This window comes from Schistocerca piceifrons, chromosome 1 (genome assembly GCF_021461385.2).
Source record: "Schistocerca piceifrons isolate TAMUIC-IGC-003096 chromosome 1, iqSchPice1.1, whole genome shotgun sequence".
Taxonomy (NCBI): Eukaryota; Metazoa; Arthropoda; class Insecta; order Orthoptera; family Acrididae; genus Schistocerca; species Schistocerca piceifrons.
This window is the reverse complement of record NC_060138.1, coordinates 725414779-725428101: the sequence shown is the minus strand read 5'-3', so window position 1 is coordinate 725428101 and position 13323 is coordinate 725414779. Positions and strand designations below refer to the sequence as shown.

General features: G+C 46.3%; 1 protein-coding gene across 1 annotated transcript in view; it reads left to right on the top strand.

The window, feature by feature from the left end:
* Window positions 1-13323, top strand: part of LOC124772622 — a 109841-nt gene that overhangs the window by 15312 nt on the left and 81206 nt on the right. The gene's annotated exons all lie outside the window — the stretch shown is intronic.

Here is a 13323-nt window from a genome sequence, read left to right as displayed (position 1 = left end):
CTACCTCAACCAACAAGGGCTCAATTTCCAAAAATGCTGAAAAACGTATTTCTTTATTTCTGTCCGAGAAACAAAATACCAGTTTTCGTAGTTCTAGCTTCAAAACTGTCTAAATAGCGACGTATTTCCAAAAACCTTTTCATCTCTTATTTCATCTCCTTATGGGTGGAACTTAGTAAAACCCCTTTTTAAAACGACGCCTGCAGTATAAGACCAACACCCGCTCCTAATTTCAAGTTTCTATCCTTATCAGTTTGAGGTAGCCGACGATGAGTAAGTCAGACAGTCATCAGTCAGTCAGGACATTTCATTTTATAGATAGGGATGTAATTCGAGTGAATTTCGGTACCGATATCAGTAACGGCTTTTTGATCGAGGCAACGTCGAAATTAACATAGTTCTCCCCGACGCCAAAATGAGATTGGACGCCTTGTATACATCGACATCCGCATCTGTAGTCCGGTAAGGAACCTGCGGTGTGTGGTGGAGGATGCTTTTGGTGGTACTGGTATTTCACTCCCGTTGGATCCACAATGTTTCATTTCTTCTGATGTTATAAGTTAACCGATGCTTCTGGTAGCGTGCCCCTGCACGTGTGGAATTTCAGCAATAAAGCTCTCCGTGATACAAAACGCCTCTCCTGTAGTGACCGCCACTGGAGTCTCTTAAGCAGGGCCGTCGCGAGGGTGTATCGGCTGTAGCAGTCGCTATTGTCTCAGCGCTTGAAACGGCATCGCGGTTGTACCGGTCTCGCGCCGACCTTGTGAAGAGCGGTGCTAGACAGAACAAGTAAAACTTCATGAATGCAAAGAAATTGTGCAAAAGAATTTTTATTTGATATGTAGTGCTGAGCAAGTTCGTCTCTGGTCTAATCATGAATGGGCGGGCGGAGGGATAAGCGCAAACGTAGTGCGCTATCCTCGCGTTGGGCAAAATCTGGTAACTCTGGAACCAGCGCGCCGCTGCGTAGTTTTTAATTTTGTGAACATCAGCATCAAAGAGGTGAGCTTTTCTTTGTTCATTGTTTGCTGATATGTCAGCAGATAACGTTTTACGTCCAGGGACTAATTCTAGAAGTTTTAATCATGTATCTTTTTTTTCTTTTCGGTTAAGGTTATCGATTAAACATGCTAGAAAGCCGTGATAGAGACAATAGGAATTCGGAGGTGGGGCGGGGGAAAACCATGGAAGAAAATTACGGGAAGAATTCCAACAATCACAAAAAGGTGCCCTACAAGAAATTTTTGTGCAACTGTTCATCGCAGTCGTTTGATCAAACATCGAAGGCAAGTCGATTAGCGCAACGATGGGTGAAAGCAGAGAGGAAGAAACTACAGAACGAGAAGTATCGAGTAAGGAGCCAGTGGTAGAGTTTTCATCATCTGACACTGTAAGTTAAGATTCGAAAAAAAAAAATCACTAGTCTTTTAGAGTAAAATCTAGCTGAACCTTCGGGACTAGCAATTAATCTGAATGATCCGACAGAATGGTCAGACATTATTCATGCTTCAGTGACGGAAATTCTGGTACAAAAGGGTTCTTTGGAAATTCCCTTAACGCTCCAATTCCCAAGAAATGAAGGTGGACGCGCTTTCCCAAAGAATTTTGAGACTATAAATTATCAAATGGTGAAATTAATTCAGGAGTTTTGTTCATTTACTCTAAATCTAAAGATGTCGTCTATTGCTTCTCTTGCCATTTCTTCAATGTTAAAGACGCACCGCATATGACAAGTTCAAATGGTTCAAATGGCTCTAAGCACTATGGGACTTAATATCTGAGGTCATCAGTCCCCTAGACTTAGAACTGCTTATACCTAACTAACCTAAGGACATCACACACATTCATGCCCGAGGTAAGATTCGAACCTGCGACCGTAGCAGCAGCGTGGTTCCAGACTGAAGCGCCTAGAACCGCTCGGCCACAGCGGCCAGCATATGACAAGTAAACTCTGCAAACACGAAGGATTTAACTCACGGAGCCGTTGTAGTGATGCCTTTCAAGGACATGAACGTCCTGTGGATCACATTTCGTCCTTCACAAAATGGGTGCAAATGAAACAAAGGCTAAAAAGGGACAGCACGAATACGTGACCCCCTCCCCCCTCTCCCCTCCCCCCTCTCCCCTCCCCCCCCCCCCAGAGTGAGCTCGTGTGCGGCGCACATGGGGCCCTGAGCTACTGCAGTCCATTCTTCGTTCCCAGGATGCATTTCCTTCCCAGTGCCCCTTCCTCCCTGACCTCACTTCTTCCCGTCTGCCCCATCATTCCCTCTCTTGGTGCTCTTATTTATGTCCACCAGGCTATACAAGTGGTTTCCTGTATTCCTTGAGGTTTTGTTCCTCTTGCCTTTTCTTTTTCATCCTTCCTTTTTGGCGTTTTTTGTTTCCCATTGGAGTTTGACTGCCGCTTCTCAATTTTCTTTCTGTAATATGAGCCATTAGTTGAGGAACTCCCTCCCTAGTATCCATGGCGTGGACAACTCTCCCCCCCCCCCCAATTCCTTCACTCACCCATCCCCACCACAGACCCCTCAGCCCCGCTAGGTCACCAGCACGTGTAGCTAGTCCTTGTGGTGTAGCTAGACCATGTGGTGGGTCTACTATATACCTGTCTGGCTGAGCCCTCTGACAACACAGCAATAACACATCTGAAACCTGAGCTGTTGCCTTCCCACATAGACCTAGGAGTAGTTGCTTATCATGCTGGAGCATAAGAACTCTGGAAAATGGTCGTCATGCCAGATGGCCCTTCTGTCGCTGGGTGGCGCCCATGGGGAGAGTCCCTGATCTGAGTCGGTGGTATCAGGGTGGATGCTTTGTGTATAAAAGACAGGCCATTCTTCTACAACCATCTCTTCAGTCGGTGACGAATCATTGGATGCTTCTCCCTAAGAACTGTGGCCTTCACTTCCCAGGCTACACCCAGGGAGAAGGGCCAGGTACCCAGCTTGGAGTGAAGCACTTTCTCCTCTACCTGGTCTGCACTAGGACGGATGGCGACATATTCACTGCCACAAAGTCGTTATTTGAAAATACTGAAAACAAGTTTGCCGAAGTAGAGTCTCTCAGTAAAAAGTGGTCAAGTTCACTGTTGATCGAATCTTCTCCTTCCACCCAATCTGCAACCTATCATGCTTGTGATCATCTTGGCGATGTCCTTGTGTCCCTTACTCCTCACCGGTCTTGTTCAGAGTGTTCAGAAAGGTCGGAAGGACTATTGCACCAACAACAGTGCCATTATTCTGGCTTTTGATGGAGGTAGCCCTCCAGAGAAGGTCAAGATTATTTGTTGTTCGTGTAATGTGTACGTCCTGCCTTCCATGAGGCGTTACTGGTGCTTGCGTTTTGGGCACATATCTTCCTGCTCTATTGCGGACGCTTTATGTGGTGACTAAAGCCCTTCTGGCCTGTTAATTATTTTATATGTGACATGTAAATACTGCCCCTGTCTTTTATTGCTAGTCAATACTTATACTTTTTATATAAAAAATGTCTTTTCCTATAAATTTGTAAATATGTTATAGGCCATTTTAAATGTTTTAATTCTGATGAAGGCACTCTTAGAAGTGTTGAAACCTGGTCAATAAGACTAAAAATAATAGTGATAGAGGGCTCATTAGTTTCAATTTTAATATAGAAACGGTCACCGAACCAAGCAGCCATGTTTAAAACTTTGCTGTTCTACGTCTGTTTTCGGAATATTTAGAGAGGTAGCTTATTCTCACTCAGATCTATTCCGAACTAATCTTCAAGACACGTGCAGAAGTTTGACGGGAGTCATGTTGAGAGCATCAAACCTGTCAGATACCAGATGGGGAAAGTTTGTGAAGCTCTCGAAAAGGTTGCCAAAGCAACAAAGGGTTCAACTGTCCGATCTGAAGCACTGTCTTTAGTATATTCTTCCATTAACTCCTTCGAATTCATGTTGGCTCTTATCACATGGCACGACCTCATACATTCCATCAATGAGGTTAGTAAAGTAGGGTTCACATCCGCTATGTCAACTGCAAAGGAATTGATGGCAGATTTAGCAAAAGAAGCGCATACGATTTTTCGACGAGACTGGAGATCCAGACATTGTCGCCGACGAGAACCAAAAGCAGCACGAAGCCGAAGAAAGATTTAGATTACTACTGGGTGGTCATCAAAGAAACTTTCAGCGGCATGAGATCAAAGTACAAACAGCAGATTAATTATTCCAAATAGTTAGGATTTCTCTTTCAGCTGTCCAAACTTCGTGAGATGCAAAATGAGGACATTGATACGACCTGCCATAAACTACCGAGTTACCTGCAAGGCGGGGAACTACCTGATGTAGGCACATTTGACTTCGTCTCAGAAGTAAAACTGCTGCGGTTTACGATTCCTCCTACAGTGAAGGCAGCGTTGGACGCACTTCAGCACTTGGGCTCGCTCAAAGAATCGTATGCCAGTATCACCACGGCCTATCGCAATTTGCTGACGGTACCTGTCATCGTGATGTCTGAAGAAAGAAGTTTCTCAAAATTAAAACTTACTAAGAACTTCCTAAGACCTACCACGGCGCAGGACCGCCTTAACAGGCTACCTACTCTTTCAATCGAAAGCGACGAGGTGCATCAACTGAAGAAAGAAGATTTGATTTGAGATTTTGCTTTGCGCAAGGCACGTGAAATTCTGTATTTGTAAACACATGCAAGGTCAATTGCGTAGTTTCCGGCTGTTAAGGTTTCAAAATGTTCAAATGTGTGTGAAATCTTATGGGACTTAACTCCTAAGGTCATCAGTCCCTAAGCTTACACACTACTTAACCTAAATTATCCTAAGGACAAACACACACACCCATGCCCGAGGGAGGACTCGAACTCCGCCGGGATCAGCCGCACAGTATTAAGGTTTAACTTGTTGATTGCCAAATACTTTATATACTGTACGTGTTCTTGGGTTCGCCGCGATATTAGTGCGATTTAAGATGAGGTTATTAATACTGATAAGAGTTCTACATGCGTGCAAGTAAAGAGTCTTACAATTTTAAGATAGCCAAAAAATAATAACACAGTTTCCATCTGTTTTGTTAACTTGCTCTTAGCCAAATACTTTACATGCCTCTTGCTATGTTCCGTGATTTTACGCGTTTGAAATATGTTTAATTTGCCAATAAAGAAAATGAGTTGTTTCAAAGCAATTTTCTCGGATTTTGTGCTCCCCCTTCCCACCCAACCCCGATCCCTTTCCGCGACCTCGCGTTTGGCTTTTGCTAAGTGATCCCGTGACGAAACGTGCTTCTCTTTGTTTTATAAGTTCCAATATTAACAAGAAATCAGTTGACCGAAGCGAACTTTTTACGGTGCAAGCATACGCTCGAGGCTGAGCGCGTGGAACCGAAACGGGCGACGCATTATTTGAGACTCGTGTGAGAAACACGGACGCGGCGCCTGCTTACATGACGCAGATTGCGTGTTTCCGCTCGCTAAACGAGCCGCCCCGAACCTGCATCCACGGGATCATAAAAAAAGGAAGCGCTCGAAGCGGTGACATTGGAGGCGCGTTGCGTTAGCGGTGCGGCGGGCCGTGAAGGCGGAACACAAAAACTCCCGACGGGGAGCATGCCGTGCAAGGGCTGCACCTCTTTCTCGCTGGGACGGCGGCAGTGGGAACTTATGGCCCGTCTCGAGCTATCTGGGTGGGCGATACAACACCTGCCGCTTCTCTTTACGTGCGTCCGCTTTCTGCGCTTTCACGCGCTCACAGCGAAAGTATCGGGACCATCAGAACGATGGTCGTGTTTTTCATTGACGGACTCCCCATTATAGTACTTCGGATATGCCAAACGGCGTTACCTTCTGTGAATAATACCCTTACAAATGCAACTATACGGTAACAGAGACGTTTTCAAGTCATGGAGATCTCTGATGTATATACGCAGACTGAAGCGACGAATGAAAATTTGTACCAACGTCGGGATTCGAACCCTGGTTGCCTGCTCACTAGGCAGATGCACTAACAACTGAGCCACGCTTGCACACTGGATTTGCACAACTGCACGCCTCCCTTCTCACTCCAAATTCCATTTCCCGCCTCGGCCCACTTGGTACTCCCCCTAGTATCTAACAGCATTACAGAGGCTCTCCAACTGCATTGTTCGATCTTAGGGGAAACACTGGCCATTAAAAATGCTACACCGCGAAGATGACGTGCTTCAGATGCGAAATTTAACCGACGGGAAGAAAATGCTGTCGTATGCAAATGATTAAATTTTCAGAGCATTTACACGAGGTTGGTGCCGGTGGCGACACCTACAACGTGCTGGCATGAGGAAAGTTTCCAACTTATTTCACATACACAAACAGCAGTTGACCGGCGTTGCCTGGTAAAACGTTGTTGTGATGCCTCGTGTAAGGAGGAGAAATGCGTACCATCACGTTTCCGACTTTGATAAAGGTCGGATTGTAGCCAATCGCGATTGCGGTTTATCGTATCGTGACATTGCTGCTCGCGTTGGTCGAGATCCAATGACTGTTAGCAGAATATGGAATCGGTGGGTTCAGGAGGGTAATACGGAACTCCGTGCTGGATCCCAACGGGCTCGTATCACTAGCAGTCGAGATGACAGGCATCTTATCCGCATGGCTGTAACGGATCGTGCAGCCACGTCTCGATCCCTGAGTCAACAGATAGGGACGTTTGCAAGACAGCAACCATCTGCACGAACAGTTCGACGACGTTTGCAGCAGCGTGCACTATCAGCTCGGGGACCATGGCTGCGGTTACCCTTCACGCTGCATCACAGACAGGAGCGCCTGTGATGGTGTACTCAACGACGAACCTGGGTGCACGAATGGCGAAATGTCATTTCTTCGGATGAATCCAGGTTCTGTTTACAGCATCAAGACGATCGCATCTGTGTTTGGCGACATCGCGGTGAACGCACATTGGAAGCGTGTATTCGTCATCGCCATACTGGCGTATCATCCGGCGTAATGGTATGGGGTGCCATTGGTTACACGTCTCGGTCACCTCTTGTTCGCATTGACGTCACTTTGAACAGTGGACGCTACATTTCAGATGTGTTACGACCCGTGGCTCTACCCTTCATTCGATCCCTGCGAAACCCTAAATTTCAGCAGGATAATGCACGACCGCATGTTGCAGGTCCTGTTCGACTGCTGCCCTGGCCGGCACATTCTCCAGATCTCTCACCAACTGAAAACGTCTGGTCAATGGTGGCCGAGCAACTGGCTCGTCACAATACGCCAGTCACTACTCTTGATGAACTGTGGTATCGTGTTGAAGCTGCAGCATGGGCAGCTGTATCTGTACAAGCCATGCAAGCTCTGTTTGACTCAATGCCCAGGCGTATGAAGGCCGTTATTACGGCCAGAGGTGGTTGTTCTGAGTACTGATTTCTCAGGATCTATGCACCCAAATTGCGTGAAAATGTAATCACATGTCAGTTCTAATATAATACATTTGTCCAATGAATACCCGTTTATCATCTGCATTTCTTCTTGGTGTAGAAATTTTAATGGCCAGTAGTGTAAGAAATTTAAACTGCTGCTGGCGATCAGAATGAATGGCTCCGTGAGAGTTTTCATCCTCCGATAAATGCCGCAAGGGTATTTATATGTGTACAAGTAATCGGAACACAGATTGAATATTAGTTGCGAATTTCTCATTTAGAAACTGTGTAAAATATCCCTTCATTAATAACTAAATAAAACGAAAGATTTTCGAACATAAATTAATGTTTTTTTCCCCTTGTTTTGGTTTGAGGAATCTGCCCTCAAAGATCATTAAAGTTTTCCTGGTACACTTAATTTAGCACTTAATTTGTCTTGTACATCATACGTTTCGATAAGTAATTTTTGTTCTTGGGTACCTAATGCTGTGTCAAATGTGATGATAACTTTGTATGAGCAACTTCATTGGCTTGGCAAAGTCTCTGTGGATCAAAAACGTGTAAATTTATTGTTGGTAACTTTCTGCATCTGTAAATAGCGTAAAATGAAGAAATATTTTTAAAGCTCACACGTGGTAATCATCAACCTCTTAGTTTTCTTTCCGTTCACTTTGACACGGCAAAACCATATGATACACCGTTACCACAACACGGTTCTCAGTATCTGTGTTCCGAGAATAGGAGACGTATAACTTAGATTGGCACAGAGCAAGATAGCAAGACAAGCAAATTATTCGTATTAAAGAGGGGTTATAGAGTACAGTAAACTTTGCCGGGAGAAACGTGAGGAGGAAAATTCTTTCACCTTCAGGATTCGAACTAGTTAAGTCCCACTTGCTTAACATCGCCTCACCACGATTCATAGACTTCTGACACAAATGCATCGCCTGACAAAAATTGAAAGATTCTGTGTGCCGACATCGGTTTGCTGCCTCCTCGTAGCCTATTACGTTCCATGTGTACGGGTGTGGCGTGCGGCGTTCCACGCACTCTCTTCGAGAGGCCGTGTACCTATTGTTACCAATGACCGATTAAAAGCGAGGGAAAAAAGTGGAATTACCCTTCCTCTTGACATCAAGTTCATTATGTGAGAAGATGGTCAGAAGAAAGTGTACTTGATCTTATAGAAGAAACCATCCCGGGAGTAACTCATGAGCGATATTGTCTTCACGCTAAAATTAAACTCATCTTCCCGATCTACCAATTTAGCGAATGATCAGTAGTCCCGTACTTAATGAGCTAGACGTATGAGATGTATCAAACAGCGGTTACACAGTGCAGGTTTCAGCTGCGACTCACAGACGTGCTCATCGTCAGAGGTAAGAATTAGCTGATAACGAAAAGATGGAAGGAACAACGCAGTGACGTAACGCACCAATAATAAACACAAACTGTTTACAAACAAGGTTTTCTTGTACAGAAATCGAATACTTACAAGAATAAAATAAGATCAGTTAACCAAATTCTGAATCATTTCAAAAGGTCTGTGTGTCGAAGACAGTGCACAGTAACTGATATGTCAGCGGAGCAGAGGGCGTTTTCACGCATAGACACCTATTCAGGTGGTCGTTAGTCTACTGATACCGAAACCCGGTGTAACTCTACACGGCAGAACCAATGGCTGGCAGCTAAGCAGTGACACCTGAGCTTCGGGACCCTGGACGTGTAGTGAGCGGTTCCATCCTCGCAGCTTCTGGAGTGTCTGCGTCACGAGCAGCGGGGAGTAAATGAGGACACTCCTGTCGTGAGAACCCGGTACATTACGGCGCCGAGTCCTCCGCTCCTTTCCACTGACAGCGGCCGGCGTCAGTCATTTGAAATGCCTAATTTGTGTGCGCACCAGTAGGACAACTGCTTCCCTTCAGGATTTACCCGTCTGCTATTCCCACTATCCTGTAGTAACACTACCAACATAATTTCACTAGTATTTCATTTATCATTAAAGGCTGGCGTGGAGGTACTTGTACATTGTTTAGTAATGAGTTGAACTCAGTCCAGTATCCCTATACCCCTTCCGTAGAACATGGACTACCCGAGGATATTAAGCCTGCCAGCCATTATAGACACTCTGAAGATGACCAGGAATGTTTGCGTCAGAAACTTATGTTTCTGAGTGAATCATTGTTGACCATTTATTAAACATCAACAACCATGAAGAGGTTAAACGCACAGAAGAGCTTTCACTGTACTATGGCCTTTACTTGTGTTACCACACGGTAAATGAAACATCATTTCTGTGTAAATAGGACTACCATCAACTAGAACTTAATAATTCTGGTGAACTTAATGAGGTAATATTGCTATGTTAGTACCTGCTTTCTTTTACTCCAGATAGAGAGAGGATATACTCATCGATATCAGAAATCTGCTGGATAATTATCACTAAGGTTTTCACAACTTTAATTTTTTTATTTCTTTTTTTGAGTGCGTTGAGATCTGATATAGTCATATTGTCAAAATATATCTGCTGTTACATATGGTAGTATTCGTCACTTTATTGCTGATGTTTGAAGGTTTCCCGCAAGTTCTGAGAATATTAGGTCGAAGCACAGATTTTTAATGAGTTGAACGACTATGAATTCCCATTTGAAACAAGTTTTTTTATTCTTCTGATTTGAGAACTCATATCTGCAGTTCTGTGGCTTGAATTAGTTCATCAGAAATAATGCGAGTAGGTTTCACAGCATGTATTTACTTCAATTAAAACTTTCGGGCTGATAGGTAGTGGTCCAAAAATATGGAACTATTCAGTGACGTTTCTGCGGCTTCGAAGATTTGTCTGGATTAATCAGTAAAACAGAATCTAGGCTAGTAGCAGACTGCTGTGAGACAGGAACGAATCTACCAAATCGTATGAGCCCCACATGGGAGTTACTACATTCAAAATATTCCTTCGGCACATGGATTTCTATGGATTGTCTTTAGATTTCATGTATGCTTGATTCTGTGTCTATCACTTAAACTGGGGCAACATTATTGACAGTAGTTTCACAGAATGGTTCTGATAAAGAAGGGAAGAATAGGTTAGAGAAGGATGGGAAAGGAAATCGGCCACAGATTTTCAAAGGAACCACCCGCGATTCGTCAGGAAACCTGGATCTGGATGGCCGGACGGGGATTAGAACCACTGCTTTCCCGAAAAGGAACCCGGTGTGTTTTAACTGCACCACTTCGCTGTGTTGGGTTTGATCAAGACCTACAGTCCTGACGTCCATATTATTCTCGCTTCCGACCAGCCGCCTTACTGACTGCATCCAAGATCTACACTCCTGGAAATGGAAAAAAGAACACATTGACACCGGTGTGTCAGACCCACCATACTTGCTCCGGACACTGCGAGAGGGCTGTACAAGCAATGATCACACGCACGGCACAGCGGACACACCAGGAACCGCGGTGTTGGCCGTCGAATGGCGCTAGCTGCGCAGCATTAGTGCCCGCCGCCGTCAGTGTCAGCCAGTTTGCCGTGGCATACGGAGCTCCATCGTAGTCTTTAACACTGGTAGCATGCCGCGAGAGTGTGGACGTGAACCGTATGCGCAGTTGACGGACTTTGAGCGAGGGCGTATAGTGGGCATGCGGGAGGCCGGGTGGACGTACCGCCGAATTGCTCAACACGTGGGGCGTGAGGTCTCCACAGTACATCGATGTTGTTGCCAGTGGTCGGCGGAAGGTGCACGTGCCCGTCGACCTGGGACCGGACCGCAGCGACGCACGGATGCACGCCAAGACCGTAGGATCCTACGCAGTGCCGTAGGGGACCGCACCGCCACTTCCCAGCAAATTAGGGACACTGTTGCTCCTGGGGTACCGGCGAGGACCATTCGCAACCGTCTCCATGAGGCTGGGCTACGGTCCCGCACACCGTTAGGCCGTGTTCCGCTCACGCCCCAACATCGTGCAGCCCGCCTCCAGTGGTGTCGCGACAGGCGTGAATGGAGGGACGAATGGAGACGTGTCGTCTTCAGCGATGAGAGTCGCTTCTGCCTTGGTGCCAATGATGCTCGTATGCGTGTTTGGCGCCGTGCAGGTGAGCGCCACAATCAGGACTGCATACGACCGAGGCACACAGGGCCAACACCCGGCATCATGGTGTGGGGAGCGATCTCCTACACTGGCCGTACACCACTGGTGATCGTCGAGGGGACACTGAATAGTGCACAGTACATCCAAACCGTCATCGAACCCATCGTTCTACCATTCCTAGATCGGCAAGGGAACTTGCTGTTCCAACAGGACAATGCACGTCCGCATGTATCCCGTGCCACCCAACGTGCTCTAGAAGGTGTAAGTCAACTACCCTGGCCAGCAAGATCTCCGGATCTGTCCCCCATTGAGCATGTTTGGGACTGGATGAAGCGTCATCTCACGCGGTCTGCACGTCCAGCACGAACGCTGGTCCAACTGAGGCGCCAGGTGGAAATGGCATGGCAAGCCGTTCCACAGGACTACATCCAGCATCTCTACGATCGTCTCCATGGGAGAATAGCAGCCTGCATTGCTGCGAAAGGTGGATATACACCGTACTAGTGCCGACATTGTGCATGCTCTGTTGCCTGTGTCCATGTGCCTGTGGTTCTGTCAGTGTGATCATGTGATGTATCTGACCCCAGGAATGTGTCAATAAAGTTTCCCCTTCCTGGGACAATGAATTCACGGTGTTCTTATTTCAATTTCCAGGAGTGTATTTTATTCCATTACAGTAACAATGGCCGCCCGGGGTGCCCGAGCGGTTCTAGGCGCTTCAGTCTGGAACCGCGCGACTGCTACGGTCGCAGGTTCGAATCCTGCCTCGGACGTGGATGTGTGTGATGTCCTTAGGTTAGTTGGGTTTAAGTAGTTCTAAGTTCTAAGGGACTGATGACCTCGGATGTTATGTCCCATAGTGCTCAGAGCCATTTTGAGCCATTAGGTTTTCGTACCAAGCTGGCCATGCGGGTGATTAGATTTTCTCCGACGCTGAACGGCATATTTGTACATACATAGTAGATTATCTTCTTGTGCGTTAGCCTCTTTCTGCCTTCTTCTTGACATCACCGCCCATCTACGAAATTAAGGTGAAAATATCTTAGTCTGGCGGAGAGCTGGCACCATCTTCATGTCCTTTTACATGAAACTAGGCAAGTCATTTAGTTGTTTGTGTTATCGTGGATACCACTATATCCAACTGGTTTCGTCAGACTTATTCTGGGCAGGCGTAGAGTCTTCACATCTCTAACGAGATCCACATCTGCCGAGAACAAGTCTGCAGAAACCAGTTGGTAATAGTGGCCCCTTCAATAACATAAATGACTAGGTGACACCTAGTTTCGTGAATATGGAAGATGGTGGCAATGAACCACCGAAACTGGGAGCTAAATAAAATTATTAAATAAATTACTGATGTTTTCTTCAAGTCTTCGCCCCCCGTAGTCCCGGTCCATGACACAAGATGGAAATACAGGAACATCACGGAGCATGTGATGGGCGTGGGCACGACCAATACGTAGTGTGGACGCCACTTCTGATAACGTCAAGCGCCTCTCCGCTAACATCATGTCCTGCGTTGCAGCAATGTTTTTGTCATTGGTAGATGTGGACAGACGCCCACTTCGAATTCCATCCTCTCCACTTTCTGCCGTCCTTCTCTGAACATGCAACGCCAGCGGCTAACTATCTGAGATGACTTCTTCACCGTACACAGTCTGCAGGCGCTCATGGATAAGGGACACACTAGTCCCACATGTCCATTCATACCGGATAACAGTACGCGCTTCCATTGGCGATCACGTAGTCAGTCCGTCTGCTATCGTGTTAGGTACTCGAATAATCTTGGGCACGCCGGTCTGCTGCTACTTTCCTTTCTTCGGCGTTCTGCGAATGCGCCGGCCGGGGTGGCCGAGCGG